Raw genomic sequence first — 16,388 nt, 5'->3', positions numbered from 1 at the left:
TACATCTAAAAACCTGCCCTGAAAACTCTGCACACGTTTTGATGGCTGTGACAAATTCCACAAGAACAATTGAGACAATCCATGATGTTCTGAAACAATTAACAACATTCTAAATTACATCCAAGTTTCCATTATTTGTAGATCCTTGAAAGAAATTTAGGATCTGGACCCAGACAGAACCTTAATTAAAATCTAGTTGTTGCTTTATTAGGCCATTTGTCTGAGTCTGTACCAGGTTTTGTAGCAACCTGCTTATTCGCATTCAAAATTGAGTATCTAAAGACTAACAGACTAAGAGACATACAAACCAGCAAATATTGTCTCCACTTACCTTAATTGACTGAGGTTACAAACAAAATGCCTGAAAGACACTGGACCGATAGAAATGTTGAACATAATGATCAAGACTGAACATTCCTTCATAAACATAATGTGAGTACTGTTCAGATTGCTCTTGTGTTGGTGTATATTCACCAATACAATCATGTTGGCATTAAGATTGAGCAGGAAGATGATATATGGTAACTAAACGGTAAAATGTGATTAACCTGCATCAGTCTCTGATACTTCCATACTGAAGTGTTTGCACTCGACATGAAAGTCAAAGTGACAGTATTGTAGACCTATATGCAAGTTGGATTTCTTTTCAATTGCAGTTTACCCTTGAAATGTGCAAGTTCATGGCATTATTTTTGTTATGTTTCCAGTTATGTTTGTATGACAAACTGCATAATTGTGAAAACTTTTTGTACAAACAGCCTATTTGCTAACTTCATAAAGAAGGAAAATAACTAATGTTCAGCAAGTAGAACAGACAAATGAAATATGGCATCCAAAGATATAATGAACACAAGACAATAGAAGAGTTTTATCTACATTTGTTATTGGATAGGGATAGGATTATATCAAAAAAAGGTCCTGTGTTTTGCACTCAGCTCTACTCAACGTACAACATAGTAAACCTTATTTAAATCGGTGACAAAAACACAAGTATATAACTTACCAATAACACTTGTTATGTACAATTAACATGAAGAGATGGATTTTGTTATCAGTGGCAAACAATAGTACCGGTTGTCCAACACACATATACCATGGGCTTTCTAATGTTTTACATACTCAATCTTAATGTAAGCAGAGAGACATTTGTAATCGGTACCTTCTACAGGGCATCTGAGGTATGCATTAGCAGGGTAAAAAATTGTGTATTTCTTTAATTAATATAAACAATTTGGATGAGAATATAGGAGGCATGGTTAGTAAGTTTGCAGATGACACCAAAATTAGCGGTTTAGTGGACAGTGAAGAAGGTTTTCTAAGATTACAAAGAGATTTTGATCAATTGGTCAACGGGCTGAGGAGTGGCAGATGGAGTTTAATTTGGATAAATGTGAGGTATTGCATTTTGGTAAAATAGACAAGGGCAGGACTTATATAATTAATGGTAGGGCCCTGGTAGTATGGTAGAACAGAGAGAACTAGGGGTTCAAGTACATAATTCGCTGAAATTTGCATCACAGGTGAACATGGTGGTTAAGTAGGTGTTTAGCATGCACCCTTCATTACTCAGACCTTTGAGTATAGGATTTGGGACGTCATTTTGAGGTTGTACAAGATGTTGGTGAGGCCTCTTCTGGAGTCCTATGTGCAGTTCTAGTTGCCCTGCTATATGAAGGATATCATTAAATTGGAGAAAAATCAGAAAAGATTTGCCAGGACGTTGCCGGGAATAGAGGGTTTGTGTTACCAGGAGAGGCTGGATAGGCTAGGACTTTTCTCACTGGAGAGTAGGAGGTTGATGGGTGATCTTATAGAAGTTTATATGATTATGAGGGGCATAGATAAGGTGAATAGCAAGGGTGTTTTTTTTTTCCCTAGCGTGGGGGAGTTCAAAACTAGGGGACATATTGTTAAGATCATAGGGGAAAGTTTTAAAAAGGACATGAGGGGCGACTGTTTTACACGGAGAGTGGTTCACATGTGGAATGAACTGCCAAAGGAAGTAATGGATGCTGGTATAGTTACAACATTTAAGAGACGTTTAAATATGTACAAGAATAAAAACGGTTTGGAGGGATATGGGCCAAATGTGAGCAACAGGGACTAGCTTAGTTTGGGATTTTTGTCAGCATGTTCTGGTTTGAATGAAGAGCCTGTTTCCATTCTGTATGGCTCTATAATTAATAAGTTTGAAAAATCATAAAAGAGGATTGTAATTTCTGAACCATAAATGTTTACTGGAATATTAAGTTCAATGTGAAATTTAATGTAGAAAGCAAAATAAAGAGCAGGGAAGAAAGATAGAATTAAAACGGAACAAAGGGACAGTAACTATTCTTTTTAAATATGAACCTCCAACAATAGTTCAAATGTAAAGAAATAACATTTACCAATTGTAAATAATCACTTTCAGTGTCAGAAAGTTTTCATCACACTCTACATATCTTGCTTTACACTGGAATGTATAAACACTATTTGTTTTCTGATGTGTTCAGACAATATAAACCACTCATTTCAGTTACAATCACTTATATTGATAAGACGTATGTACAGATTATGAGTCAGCATTATCACCCAAACCAGCTATAGTTCAGCAGCTCATGCTTGAGCAGTGGGAAAGAGGGAAGTGTTGAGAGAGAAGATGTTGATTCCTTTCCTCTGTCCTTGTCTGAAATGTTAAAATGGCTGACTTGCAATGCAAGGTATATTTAAAGCAAAAGGATTTTTATTCACATTCATTTAAGTGCTAAGTACCTGATCAATCTCTGAGACGAAGGCAGTGAGGTGTGTGAAAATGCAACTTGCAATTTGCAAACTTAAACTTTACATCTTTCCTTTAACTGTCCTCCATCTGCATGCTTCAGGCAAGCAAAATATCTTAATGTGTTGCACAATCTGTTGCTATGAGGCTCAACAGACTTCAGCTTCTATGCGATGTGAAGCCATATGGTAGAAGAACTTAAGATATGCTTGAAATATTACTTGTATCTCAAAGATTCTTGCTCTGCATAGAAAGAAGCGATTAAAGTGCTTATCAACCTTCTCCTGCCATCTGCACCACTGTCCTGCTGACTTTACTGCAAACTCTTGGAAAGTGAAACAGCACGTTTGAGAGGTTATAGGAAATTAAAAAAAAAGAAGTGAGATAATTTGATTCTTGGATTCTTTAATAGCATTCACAATATTTGAGAAAGCTCTGCCTTGCAACTGTCAATGGAATGAAATTGTGTTACTTGAACCAATTTTCTCCAATGGAAAATAATGGGCTATTCCATGATTTCTCCTACTTTAAACTTCCCAAATGATTAACTTTTTTTGGGATAAACATTATATCTGGCCTTATTCTTCTTTAACATTCTATGTTTGCTGTGATGCAGTGGTAAGACACTTGCCTTGTGTTGTATAGTCTCGTATTCAAAAATATCAGCAGAAATTTAAGGTTGACATTCCATTGCAGTACTGCACTGTCGACAGTGCCATATTTCAGGAACCATTTTGGTCCACTCTCAGGTATATCTAAACGGTCCTGTGACATTATTTTGCAGAAGAGTGATGAGGTTCTTCCTGCTCAATGTTCATTGAATCAGCCAGTGGTCCATGGAGTGGCAAATGGAGTTTGATGCAGATACATGTGAGGTGTTCCATTTTGATAAGACCAACCAGGGCAGGCCTTACACAGTTAATGGTAGGGCCCTGGGGAGTTGCAAACAGAGACCGAGGGGTTGTAGGTACATAGTTCCTTGAAAGTGGAGTCTCACAATGATAACAACCTCTCTCTCAATATCGGCAAAACAAAAAAAAACTGATCATTGATTGCAGAAAGAAAGGAGGAGGACAATCCCCCATCTACACCAAAGGAGCAGAGTCTGAGAGGGTTGAGAGCGTCAAGTTCCTAGGAGTGTCCTGGACTTCCCACACAGATGTGATGGTCAAGGACGCACAACAACACCTCTTCTTCCTCAGGCGCTGAGGAAATTCGGCATGTCCATAGGGGCCCTCACCAACTTTTACAGATGCACCATAGAAAATATACTGTCCGTGTGCATAACGGCCTGGTATGGCAACCGCTCTGCCCAGGGCTGTAAGAAAGTACAGAAGGTTGTGTGCACAGCCCAGACCATCACGGAAGCCAACCTTCCATCCATGGACTCCATTTACATGGCTTGCTGCTGTAGAAAGGTGGCCAACATCATCAAAGACCCCTCCCACCTCGGTAAATGCTCTCTTCCAACTTCCTCCATCAAACAGAAGATGCAGAAGTTTGAACACAGGCACCAACAGGTTCAAGAACAGCTTCTTCCCTGCGCTTATTAGGCTGATGAATAAACTCTGTAACTTCAAATAATGTTGATCTTAGTAATATTGATCTTCCTTTGTGCACCTCCTGTGCAGCCATAACCTTGTATGCCTCACTCTGTCTAAGCACTCTATGATCTGTATGACCTTGTTTGCTATGATCTGCCTGTACTGCTTGCAAAACAAAGCTTTTCACTGTACTTAGATACACATGGCTGCAACAAATAAAATCAAATAAAATCACAGGTAGACATGGTGGTGAAGATGGCATTTGGCATGTTTACCTTCATCAGTCAGGGGACTGAGTATAGGAGATCATGTTGTGGCTGTACAAGACCTTAGCATGGATGTTACAAAAGTCAGTGTAACACCAGCTTTGAAAATGGTAATTAATTTGCAGAAAATGTTCAGTGAAATTTGTATTGTAGAAGCACAAGAAACAATTGGTGAGACTTCACAATATGACTGATGATTAACTTAACTTGTGAGCGCCTGTATGGTGATCAGATCATGTCTGTCTCTTCATGACAGCCAAACAGTAAAGCTGATTGAAGATCACAGACTCTTATTATGTTAGATGAAGCAAGAAAATAAGCTGGAAAGATGAGATGCAAATGGAGCTTACAGATCTCCCCGAGGCCTATAATAGTTCAGCTTACTTAATCAAAAAATCCTAGCATTTTGTGATTTATGCAAGGTAAATTTGTTTCAATGAAATTTGATTTTCAATAGGGGCCTACTGGGGAATCCATTCAAATGCCAAAGACAATAATATTTTACCAAATAACTGCACCAGCTTTAACTAAAGAAAGAGGAAGAAACTAAGAATGTTTATAATGTGGAGGGAATTATATGAAGTCTTCAATGGGAGTGTTATATATTGCTTGTATGTAAGTATCCACTGCATTCTACAGCAAAGGGGTATATGTTAAGTTGCACTGTTTTCCATATAAATAATGTAGCATGTTCACAAAATGATTTAAATGATTTATTTGAAGATTGTGAGAGTCATTTTAGGGCAGCACGGTATCTCAGTGGTTAGCACTGCTGCCTCACAGTGCCAGAGGACCGGGTTCGATTCCTCCCTCAGGCGACTGTCTGTACGGAGTTTGCATGTTCTCCCTGTGTCTGTGTGGGTTTCAATTGGGTGCCCCAGTTTCCTCCACAGTCCAATGATGCACGGGTTAGGTGGATAGGCCATGCTAAATTGCCCACAGAGTCCAAGGAAGTGCATGCTCGGTGTATTGGCCATGGTAAAAATGGGTTTATGGGGATAGTGTGCAGTGGGATTCTGTTTGGAGGCGCAGACTCGATGGGCCGAATGGTGTCTTTCTGCATTGTAGGGATTCTATGCCTCAAAACGACTGATGTGAAGAGAAAGAGCAAAAATATGGAATTGGCAGGTGATTGTGATCTGTCAACATACTGATTCTCTGGGAATTCTCATCTAAAATAGAGGTAATTGAATAACAATCACAGTCAAAAGTGAGGGTAGATATTCAAAGGATGTGGTGGCACCATTGTACCATGACAAGTCAGGTATATAAAGTAGTTGGACTCAAAGTTAATTTATGATGTGGTTTGCTTTAAATGCAAGCACATAATGCAGCTTACCAACATGATTCTATATGATGTAGGATGCCTCTACTGTACACTTTACACACTTTTATGCATTCTTTTGTACATGGAAACCAACAACTTGAAAGGTACTTGGCTCCAAACCACACAGCTTTCTTTACCAAGACACATCACTGCACATTCATTGTTCATGGTCAAAGTTCTGGATTCATCTGAGTCTGCACAATTGCTTTCTCCACATGAACTGCACAGGTTCAGAAGGTATATTCTCTGGGGCATTTCAGGAAAGACTTTGAATGCTGGCCTTTTTAATGACACCTACATTCCATAAACAAACAAAAGAACTATTGCCTCTGTGTGAATATAGTGTGCAGTTTATCTCGAAGTATAACGTGCATGCATAACACAGTTTACTGTTTTGAATACACAAACAAATCTAGGATTAAGTTCTGAGGAAGGGTCACCGGACCCAAATGTTAACTCTGACTTTTTCTTCACAGATGCCGACAGACCTGCTGAGCTTTTCCAGCAACTTCTGTTTTCGTTCCTGATTTACAGCATCTGCAGTCCTTTTGGTTTTAAAATCTAGGATTGTGATTGGTTGACACATTGGGCTATGATCTTGCCAATTTACTTTGAAGTAAACATTTGGAATGAAAATCTTTTACGGATGGGTCCAGTAGAAATCTGGACACAAGTGAGTCTGTGACTAAATTCCATACCCCAGCTTTTTCTCTACATTCATATAGAAAAAGTCCATTGCTCACAATTTTAACCTTTACAAATTAATCAAGCATCAATTGCCATTTGCAGAAAATGGCTCCAAACATTATCAGGCCTGTGTGAAGAATTCCTCTTTAGCTGTGAGGCAGGTTCCTGCCCGACTCTCTATTTCAGTGCTGAGAGTTTGGAACTGTCAGAGGTGCATTTCTTCACATGAAATGTTGAACCTTGGACCTGTTGGGATGTTAGGAAATTACAAGGATGTTGCCAGGGTTAGAGGGTTTGAGTCATAGGGAGAGGCTGATTAGACTGAGGTTATTTCCCCAGAGCGTCAGAGGCTGAGGAGTGACTTTATTTAGGTTCACAAAATCACGAAGGTCATGGATAGGATGAGTGACCAAGGTCTTTTCCCCAGAGTGGGGGAATCCAAAACTAGAGGACATAGGTTTAAGGTGAGAGGGGGAAGATTTAAAAGGGACGTAAGGCGCATCTTTTTCACACGATGCATGATGTGTGTATAGAATGAGCTGCCAGAGGAAGTGGTGGAGGCTGGTACAATTACAACATTTAAAAGGTATCTGGATGGGTATATGAATAGGAAGGGTTTAGGAATATATAGGCCAAATACTGGTAAATAGGGCTAGATTAATTTACATTATCTGATCGGTATGGACGAGTTGGACCGAAGGGTCTGTTACCATGTTGCACATCTCTATGGCTCTATAACTCCTTGTCTGTGGCTGCATGGTGATTGTGCTCTGACCTCTGAATCAGACTGTTTGGGGTTAGTTACACTGTACTATTAGTGACAAAGAGTTGCATTGCCAATAGTGCTGACTTTCAGTGTAGAAAATGAAGGAAGGCCCCTCTCTGCCCTCTCAAGTTGATTGCAAAGATTCCACAATTGTGCTGAAGGAAGAACTGGTGAGTTCCTTTTGGCCAGATATTATTCCTCCCCCCCTACAAGAAAATAACCAGTTTTCCTGACCCCAATCAATTTCCTGATTGTGAAAGCTTGCTTTACAAAATTTGGTTTCCTGTGTTATATCAGTGACTAGGTTTTAACTTTCTCAGACCACAGATCCTGATGGAGCACTTTATGCTGAATCCCACTAAACAATAAATTAAGACCAAAGAACTGTGGATGCTGGAAATCAGAAAGACAAACAGAAATTGCTGGGAAAACTCGGCAGGTTTGGCAGCATCTCTTCAGAGAAAGCAGTGTTAATGTTGTAGGCTCAGTGACCCTTCGGCACGGTGGCTCAGTGGTTAGCACTGCTGCCTCACAGCCCCAAGGACCCAGGTTCAATTCTACCCTTGGGCCTGTCTGTGTGGAGTTTGCACATCCTTCCCAGGTCTGCGTGTGTTTCCTCCAGGTGCTCCAATTTCCTCCCACAGTCCAAAGATGTGCAGGTTAGGTGGATTGGCCATGCTAAATTGCCCCATAGTGTTCAGGGAGGTGTTGATTAGATGGGTTATAGGGGGATGGGTCTGGGTGGGATGCTCCAAGGGTCAGTGTGGGCTTGTTGGGCCGAAGAGCCTATTTCCACACTGTAGGGATTCTATGATTCTAATACTGACAGTTGTTGACAGTCATGATTACTAAAGGTGAACTGTTTGATTGATTTGTTTAACATACTGTCACTTATACCTAGGTACAGTGAAAAGTGGATAATATCACCACGTTCTGGCACCATCTTAGATTACAGAATAAATTACTGCACAAATTGTATGAGTGGCAAAATATTAAATTGATATTATCAAAACTGAAACAGCTTCAAAAAGTTCATCTTTCCCTCTCGGTAGACTTCACGCCCTATGCTTCTTCAATCACCACCATCTGACATTGTCCCCGGTGTCCAGGCAACATGCTCCATTGGCAAAATCGCTTCCGCATCTGCGCCTGGCGACGGTCACGCTGTGCGGGCACTGCACCTCCTCTGATGCCAGGCATTGACTGATGGGTCCTGGCTCTGAGTCGACCAATGGGGTCCTGTCTCACCTTTCCGTGCCGCCACCTGAGACAGAGCTGGGGGGTTTGGAGATACATGGGGCCCGGATCTCCCACCGGGAAGGCATCAGGAGGAGGCCCCAGTGCAACCAAAGCAAAAAAAAAGACAACAATGGAAGCCATGTGGATGTGGCAGAACCCATCTTATGAACTGTGAGTGGCCAAGCCCCATGCTCAGGAACCAAACGCTGCCGACCCCACAGCCGCCATCTTGGAAGTCTTTGGAAAGACATTGGCAAATTTGAACAGAAACAAAAAAATTCAACTGGTCATGTAAAGAATCCAGAGAAATCCAAGGCCAGGGAGTAATGAATTCTCAGTCCATCATCTTCCTTTACTGTTAAATAATGATAGCGTCTGCAATGCCATACTGGGACTCCTGATCTACAGAGGCAATACCCAACATGATTTCAATGAACACCATGCAAACTATCATCTCATAAGGCTGAAAGCTGTCACCACAGCCTGTTAAGAAAGTATTTCATTAGTTGTAAGTTACCCTGGAATATGCCAAGGTCAAGAAAGATACTACATAATTGCGAGTATCCTCTTTCATTGGCAATGTGGAAGTCAAATTTGTTCTGAACCATGTGCGGGATAAATTTAGATTGTACTTTTGAAATATAAATGGAGTGTTTGGAAAGAGGTCAAGTTTGAGATATTAGGAGAAAAAATGGAGTCATCCTGTATTCAAGTAAAACATTAGATGATTATTAAAATGGTAACTTGCTAAGTTAATGTGAGTGTTTATTTCATTGCGAGAATATCCCCGCTGCCTTTACAACCAATCAATCTAACTGGAACAACAGTGATGAGTAACAATCACAGCAATGTTTCATTTAACCAAGAAAAATAAAACAAGTGATTTTGAGTATGAACAAATTCAACGTTTTCAGTCGAGAAATCATGTATAAATTAATTTGTAACAAGGAAGAAATACCAGGTAACAGTGTGTAAGGCTGTATGTCTATCACTGCTAGGGGTTCCAGTCATGAAGTAGCTGTTTCACACTGCTTGGTGTGAATTCTAATTGGCCTGCCCTGGAGAGTTCTGCTTATGTGTGATTCCCCACATTCCAACTCAATTTTGTGAACATTGAAGTTAACATCAATAGCTTAGTCCCTTAACGTTCAAGTGGATGGCTAATGCTTTGCAAACCAAGTTTAAGATTTGTATTCTATCTCACATCAGTCTGAAGTACAATGAGATTGTCACCCCCAGGGAGTCTTGGCTCGTGTCTTTCCTTGTAGCTGATCATGCCTGAGGCTTGGTTTTACTTTTTTATTTTGAACTGCTTCCTCCCTTACTAACCCCAGTTGGAAGAGTAAATTGTGTTGGCGAATTTTAACTTTGACCCAAGTCGTTATCCATAAACATGAGTTTGACATGAACGAGTTGAACTGGAGGGTACATTTGTCCCACGAACAGCGAGTGAAACAGAATTCATTGCACATTAACTCTGCCCTTAGGAAGCAAGAAAGTGTACTTGGCTTTATAGATTGGAGCAGCTAGTGCTGAGCTCTCTGATCGGGTTGTGCACAGAGCTCCACACAAACTTCAGTTCAACCTCCATTATGAATAGAGAGCAAAGGATCCAAACATCTCATCACATTTACGCGCATTAAAAAACACACTTGAAGCATTGGACCCTCTGGGAACATTTGCAAGAGCTTAGCTCTGTCCCAGATCAGCTAATTGAATGTTGGTCACTCTGTCAAGTCTACATATATAACTGAGACAAAGCCTTGATCATATATCAATGCCTTTTTTGCAATTTATTCCAAACTCATGAAAGATACTTTGGCCATAGGAGTTATACACTGCAGATTCACCAAACTCATGATCCAGTTTAAGAAAATAAATTATGATTGAGGAATTGCATAAAGGTGAGTTAAGTTTGAGAAATCAAAGGATGTTCTATTTGTGGTATTTAAAACTGCGAAGAATTTTGGTAAGTTATAAGTTAGAAACCATTTTCTCTGAGGGCCGTGTTAAAATTGCACCCATGCTGTCTATAACATAAAGTCATGGAAATCATGAATACTCTCAACGAAAAGGTTGCCTGTGTTAGAATTATTCAGATTGTCAAATGGAAGAATGGAGTTTACAAAAATGAGATGTGATCTCATTGAAACATATAGGATTCTTAAGGGGCTTGATAGGGTAAATGCTGAGAGGATGTTTACCCTTATGGGAGAGTTGAGGACCAGAGGGCATAGTCTCAGCATGAAGAGGTGCCAATTTAAGACTGAAATGGAGACTTTCTTTTCTCAGATGGTTTGTGAGTCTTTGGAATTTTTTGTCGCAGAGAGCTGTGGGGGCAGACTCGTTCTGCATGTTTAAGGCAAAGATAGATATGTCCTCGATCAGTAAGGGATTCAAGAATTATGATGTAAGGACAGGAAAGTGGATGTGAAGTATGTTGGATCAGCCATGATCCTATTGAATGGTGAAGCAGGCTCAAGGGGCCGAATGGCTACTCCTGTTCCTGTTTCTTATGGACTTATGTATCAAAGGACATGGATCATTGATAGTAAATAGAATATGAATCAATCATGGTTTAATAAAATGTTAGGACGAGCTCAAAAGGGATGGTTGGTTTTCTCCTGTTTCTAAGTTCCTATGATACAAAAATGAAAAGGAAAGGAAGTTGATTTTATATCACATCTCTCGTGGCCTCAAGACATCCTATAGCACTTGAAGACAACTGAGTACTTTAGGAACATCATAATTACAGCAAACAAATTGCACACATAAATCTATAATCAACAGTGAGATAATGAGCAGATGGTCTATTTTTGTGATGTTGGCTGTGGGATAAATATTGGCAGATTACCAGGGTTAATTCTCCAGTCTTCATTGAATTGTTAGGAGGATTTTCCAAATCCACCTGAGAGCAGACAAGGCTCTCTTTACCTTCTGATTTGAAAGAAATGGCGTCTTTATCTTTACAACTGTCCCTGAGCTGGCATAACACCACTTACAAAACTGTATGGCAATATATCTTATTTACCATCATGTTTTAGCATGTCAAACTGTCCTGAAGGTTTCAAAAGATATACTTGAAACTGCGCTATTACTATATTGTTAAACTCATCTGTTCTAGCAAAATGGACGATGGCCTATTTGAACAATGTCTGACTAATGGCAGTTTGATGTTTGTCGAGCTAATCTGTTATTAGTTGAATGAGAAACGTTGCAAACGCCCATCTTGCAAAGAAGCAGCAGGAGTCAATCTGTCTTCGACATTGATTTATTCACAATACTCAGTGTGGCCTAAGTGCAGACTACTACTCACCTTCACTGGTGAAAACTGCTCTTAGAAAATGTTCAATCAACCAGTTTGAAATTTGTTATGACCCAGTGCCATGACCACATATCATTCATTGTGACCTTCTAGCCCTGAGACAGGGAAACTAACACTGCATCAGAAGCCTCCAAACCAGTCTTACATTTATATTTCCTAATCAACTTGCACAGGCATTTTATGATGCACCTCCGTGGCAGAAGGAATTTAAACTTGGATCTTCTGGCCCAGAGATAGGGCCACTACTGCTCTCTCACAAGACCCTTACCAAATTGTTCTTGCTGATCTCTCCTTTGTCAACTACTGTATCTCTAACATATATATAAAGATAGTCAATTGATACAATATTTACAACTCCTCAGCTTTGAATAAGGTCTCAAAACCTTTAATATCCCCCACAGATAAACCATTAGTTCAATGATGTGTAGTCTTTCTGACTTCATTATTTCAATTCCTGGTTATGGTACCAGTCATAAACGCATGCAGCTTTGAAATGAGTTAACATTAAGATAATAATGCAAACATAACTGATACATTCATGTCGAAACAAATTGAAATTTTTTGCCATACAAAAATAAGTGAAAAGTTGCTGTTTTGCATCAGCCTGCATGACAAATAATATCTCGTGAGGATAACTTGGATGTAGTTTTTCCTACTTGGTTTATCTCCTGAAGTGAGGAGATCTGATGATGTGTTAGCATTGTAAACAAGTGGAAAATTATGACATCTATTTTGTATTTATTGCAAGTGTTACACTGATGAAGACAAGACTGCAACAAAATACAGCATATGTTCAACTGACAGATTGACAATGCAGTATGTGGGAACATGTAAAAAGAAGAACAGCAAGGAGATGTGTGGTGTAAAATAATAAGCGAGGCACCTTGCATCTCTTAAGCTGACAGACTATAGGTGGAATTTTCTCCTTTTCAGTGAAAGTGTTTTGCTGAGAGAGCTTTGAGTTACCCAGTCTGCGTTTGTTCCCAATGGCTCACACCAAGACTCATTTAATCTTTTGCTCTTCGCCTCATTTTTTTATGCAACCAGTCTCTTGGACCACTTTCTCAGGATGTTGTGTGGCCAGAGACATGGTAATGTGTGCCATTGTCAGGTCCTGGATGCATCCACGTCACTAGCATCATATTTAAAGCCCATTTTAGACCCTGCAAGTCAGGATCTGGCCCTCACACTGTGCTGCTTGACTTTTATCATTGAGGATATGGCCCAGAGGAAAGGAAATCTCTCTCCATGCTCTGAAGAAAGTTAACTGGCCTTCTTGGTGTATGAGGAGATGGCAGACGGGCAATCCTTTTTCCTCAGGGTTGCCACTGGTAGCCCCACCACCGTGCCAAGCTAGGTTGGACCCAAATTGAAGCCAAGGCCAGTGCTGTGTCCTGGGTGAAGTGGAACACCCAGCAATGCAGGAAGAAGGCCAATGATCATTCATGCTCCATGGATTGCCTCTATCTTCTCAATTCTTCCTCGCCTCCGTACACTTTAATCTGTACCAGCATCTTACTTAGTCTCATGAACCCTCACTATTGTACACAATATGTCCATTCAATGGCTCTGACTCACCTCTTTCTCCCAAACTACAAACTGTTCCTGCCCCTTGTGCTTCCTGTTGACTCACTGGGGACAGCTTGCCACATTTCTTGCCCGTTAATCATCACTAACTGTGCTTCCATTCACTGCCATCATGCTCAATTTGTTCCCCCGGCACCCTGACTTCCTTGTAATCCCTGGACTGCATGCACTTGATCTGCAGGACTGATTGTAGCTCAGTCTCTGGACTGCAAGGACACTGATCCCTAGAATCTAGTTAGGACCAGGCACCTGATTTACTGTGGCCTACTCCCCAAACTGGAATTGAATGATCCCCTTGACTGACTGTGATGTTGACTGACCCTTCACACGTAAAGGAATGCTCCCCTTTGACTTTCATGCGTGACCATTTGCTTGAAGCATAAGCAGTGCGTTTGTCATGTAAACCTAGGGCAAATGTTTCAGTTGTGATGTTGATACGACATGGCATCATACGGAGACACGTTCACTCCCATGGTCTGTTCAGTGGTCCCTACCCAGAGGCTAGGAGTCCATAAATCAGGGTTGAATCAGTGAGTGAAGCAAAGCAAAGTGAAGTAGACAGGGTTCATCAGACTCTAAATAAATGTAGAGTGAGGGCAACAAAAGCAAGGTAAGAGTCATCAGATGCATATGGTGTAGATGCAAGAGATGTGTGTGTGTCCCTGCATGAAAGCAACCTGCAGGGGCATACAGGTCATCTACATCTCTGAGATTCAAAGTAAAGTGTTGAGGGTTGAAGCAGTTTGTCAGTTGATCCTTGAGCAGGCTTGATAATATTGGAGACGGTTCAGAAAAGATTTACCAGGATGTTGTTGGGAATGGAGGGTTTGAGTTATTAAAAAAACAGGCTGGATAAGCTGATGCTTTTTCACTGGTGTGCAGGAGATTGAGGGGGTGATCTTATAGGGGTTTATAAAACCAAGAGGGGCATAGATAAGGTGAATAACAAGGGTATTTTCCACAGGGTAGGAGAGTTCAAAACTAGGGGGCATATTTTTAAGGTGAGAGGAGAAAGCTTTCACATGGACATGAAGGGCAACCTTTATCACACAGAGCACGGTTTGTGTGTGGGATGAACTATCAGAGGAGGTGGTGGATGCAGGCACAGTTCCAACATTTAAAAGACATTTGGATAAATACATAAATGGGAAGTGTTTGGAGGGAAATGGGCTAAATGCAGGCAAGTAGGAATAGTTTAGCTTGGGAACATGGTTGATGTGGACTCGTTGGACTGAAAGGTCCATTTCCTTATGACTCTATAATGTGGTGAAGCTGATGGTTTGATACTGCAGACTCTTGTGAATGAAAGGCCAAGGAATGTGGTGACCACAGAGCACACAGGGCAGTTATCGTGGAGGAGTAGCTGATGGTTACCAGGGCAAACGTTCAACAAGCTGCAGTCACCAGGTTCCCACTCTGTTTTATCTGTCAACAATGTGTCTCCCTGTAGTTTCACAGGGAAGGAGTGGAGAATTGGAAGTGGCAAGGGAATAAGGTGAATGGGCGGTTAATGAAATGCAATTGCACGAAAATAAGGCTGTCTCTGCTCAACAATAATGTTCTGAAGTCACCATTTACAGTTTGAGGGAAAATCAGAAAACTTTTTCTCAATATCAATATTTTTATTCTCCTTATTTTCCCATTGCCATTGCTCATGCCTTAAAAGGATGGGAAATATTCTGCCCAATGAACCGAGTTAAAATTTAAATATGTTGGAGGTATAAACACATTTAATATCAGCAATATGCACCAGATATTCCAATTCAATAAATTATTTCCAATCTTTAGCTTCCCTCTGTGAGCATTCTTAATTATGAGATAGGAAATATATAGCCATATTACACTTTTTATGTTTTATAAATAAATGACTGAAGAGATTAATATTGAAGAAGCAACTGCCATAGACGTTAAGAGATATTGGAATAGTTCAGATAGAAAGAAAGGAAAGACACTGCACAATCAAGGAAAGACACTGCACAATCGAGGAATACCTAAGAATTAAACCCTGTGTCATAATGGATAGATCGTATCTGTGCTCATACAGGGAAAAATAAGAAGACATTTGGTGAAATGCCAATGAGAAATTCACAGCGATAGATCAGGGGTTCATCTGCAGAATGGATTGAAAAATGACCACAAAACAGAAACCGGATGTTTTCTCAGACTGCAGGGAAGTGGTGTCTCACAGGAATGTCAGGACCTGGCAGCTGCTGTATAATTGCTAACTCAGAACTTCAAAGTCTAGCACGAAGATTTGTAATTGATCATGAAATAAGGAGGGGGAGGAGAGTCCCAGATCATAATGTGGAGTCCTGCGACAAAATACAGGAAACATAGAAGAAGAGTGAGGAAAGAAATGAAAATTAAATTCAATATATCGAACTGTAAGGTCATTCATGCTGATGGGAAGAATAAGAAGGCCATTTATTTCATAACATATAAAAAGAAGTTATACAGTGCTAAGTGGTATAGGAACGGGAACATAAGTTACAATATCATTGGAGTTTTTTCTATAGGATTAGAGTACGAAAGCAAAATGACAGCGTTAAATTAATATAAAATCTTGTTTAGACCACACGTTTTGCACTGCAAGTAGTTCCACTCCTCCTACATTGAAGCCCTGGAGAAAACATACTTAGTATGATTTTGGTTCAAGGCAGGAAAATGTTGAAAAGAAGGCAAGATCAAGGAATGTCTTCAGGCTGAGCCTTCACACTAACTTTATTTGTAACCAACATTAGCTTATTTTTGTTGTAAACGACAATCATAGATATGCAATCTCTGAGATAGTAGGAACTGCAGATGGTGGAGAATCTGAGATAACAAGGTGTAGAGCTGGATGAACACAGCAGGCCAAGCAGCATCAGAGGAGCAGGAAAGCTGATG

Source organism: Rhincodon typus, chromosome 28 (genome assembly GCF_021869965.1).
Source record: "Rhincodon typus isolate 14 chromosome 28, sRhiTyp1.1, whole genome shotgun sequence".
Classification (NCBI taxonomy): domain Eukaryota; kingdom Metazoa; phylum Chordata; class Chondrichthyes; order Orectolobiformes; family Rhincodontidae; genus Rhincodon; species Rhincodon typus.
The sequence above is the reverse complement of the archived record's forward strand: the minus strand, read 5'-3'. Positions refer to the sequence as shown.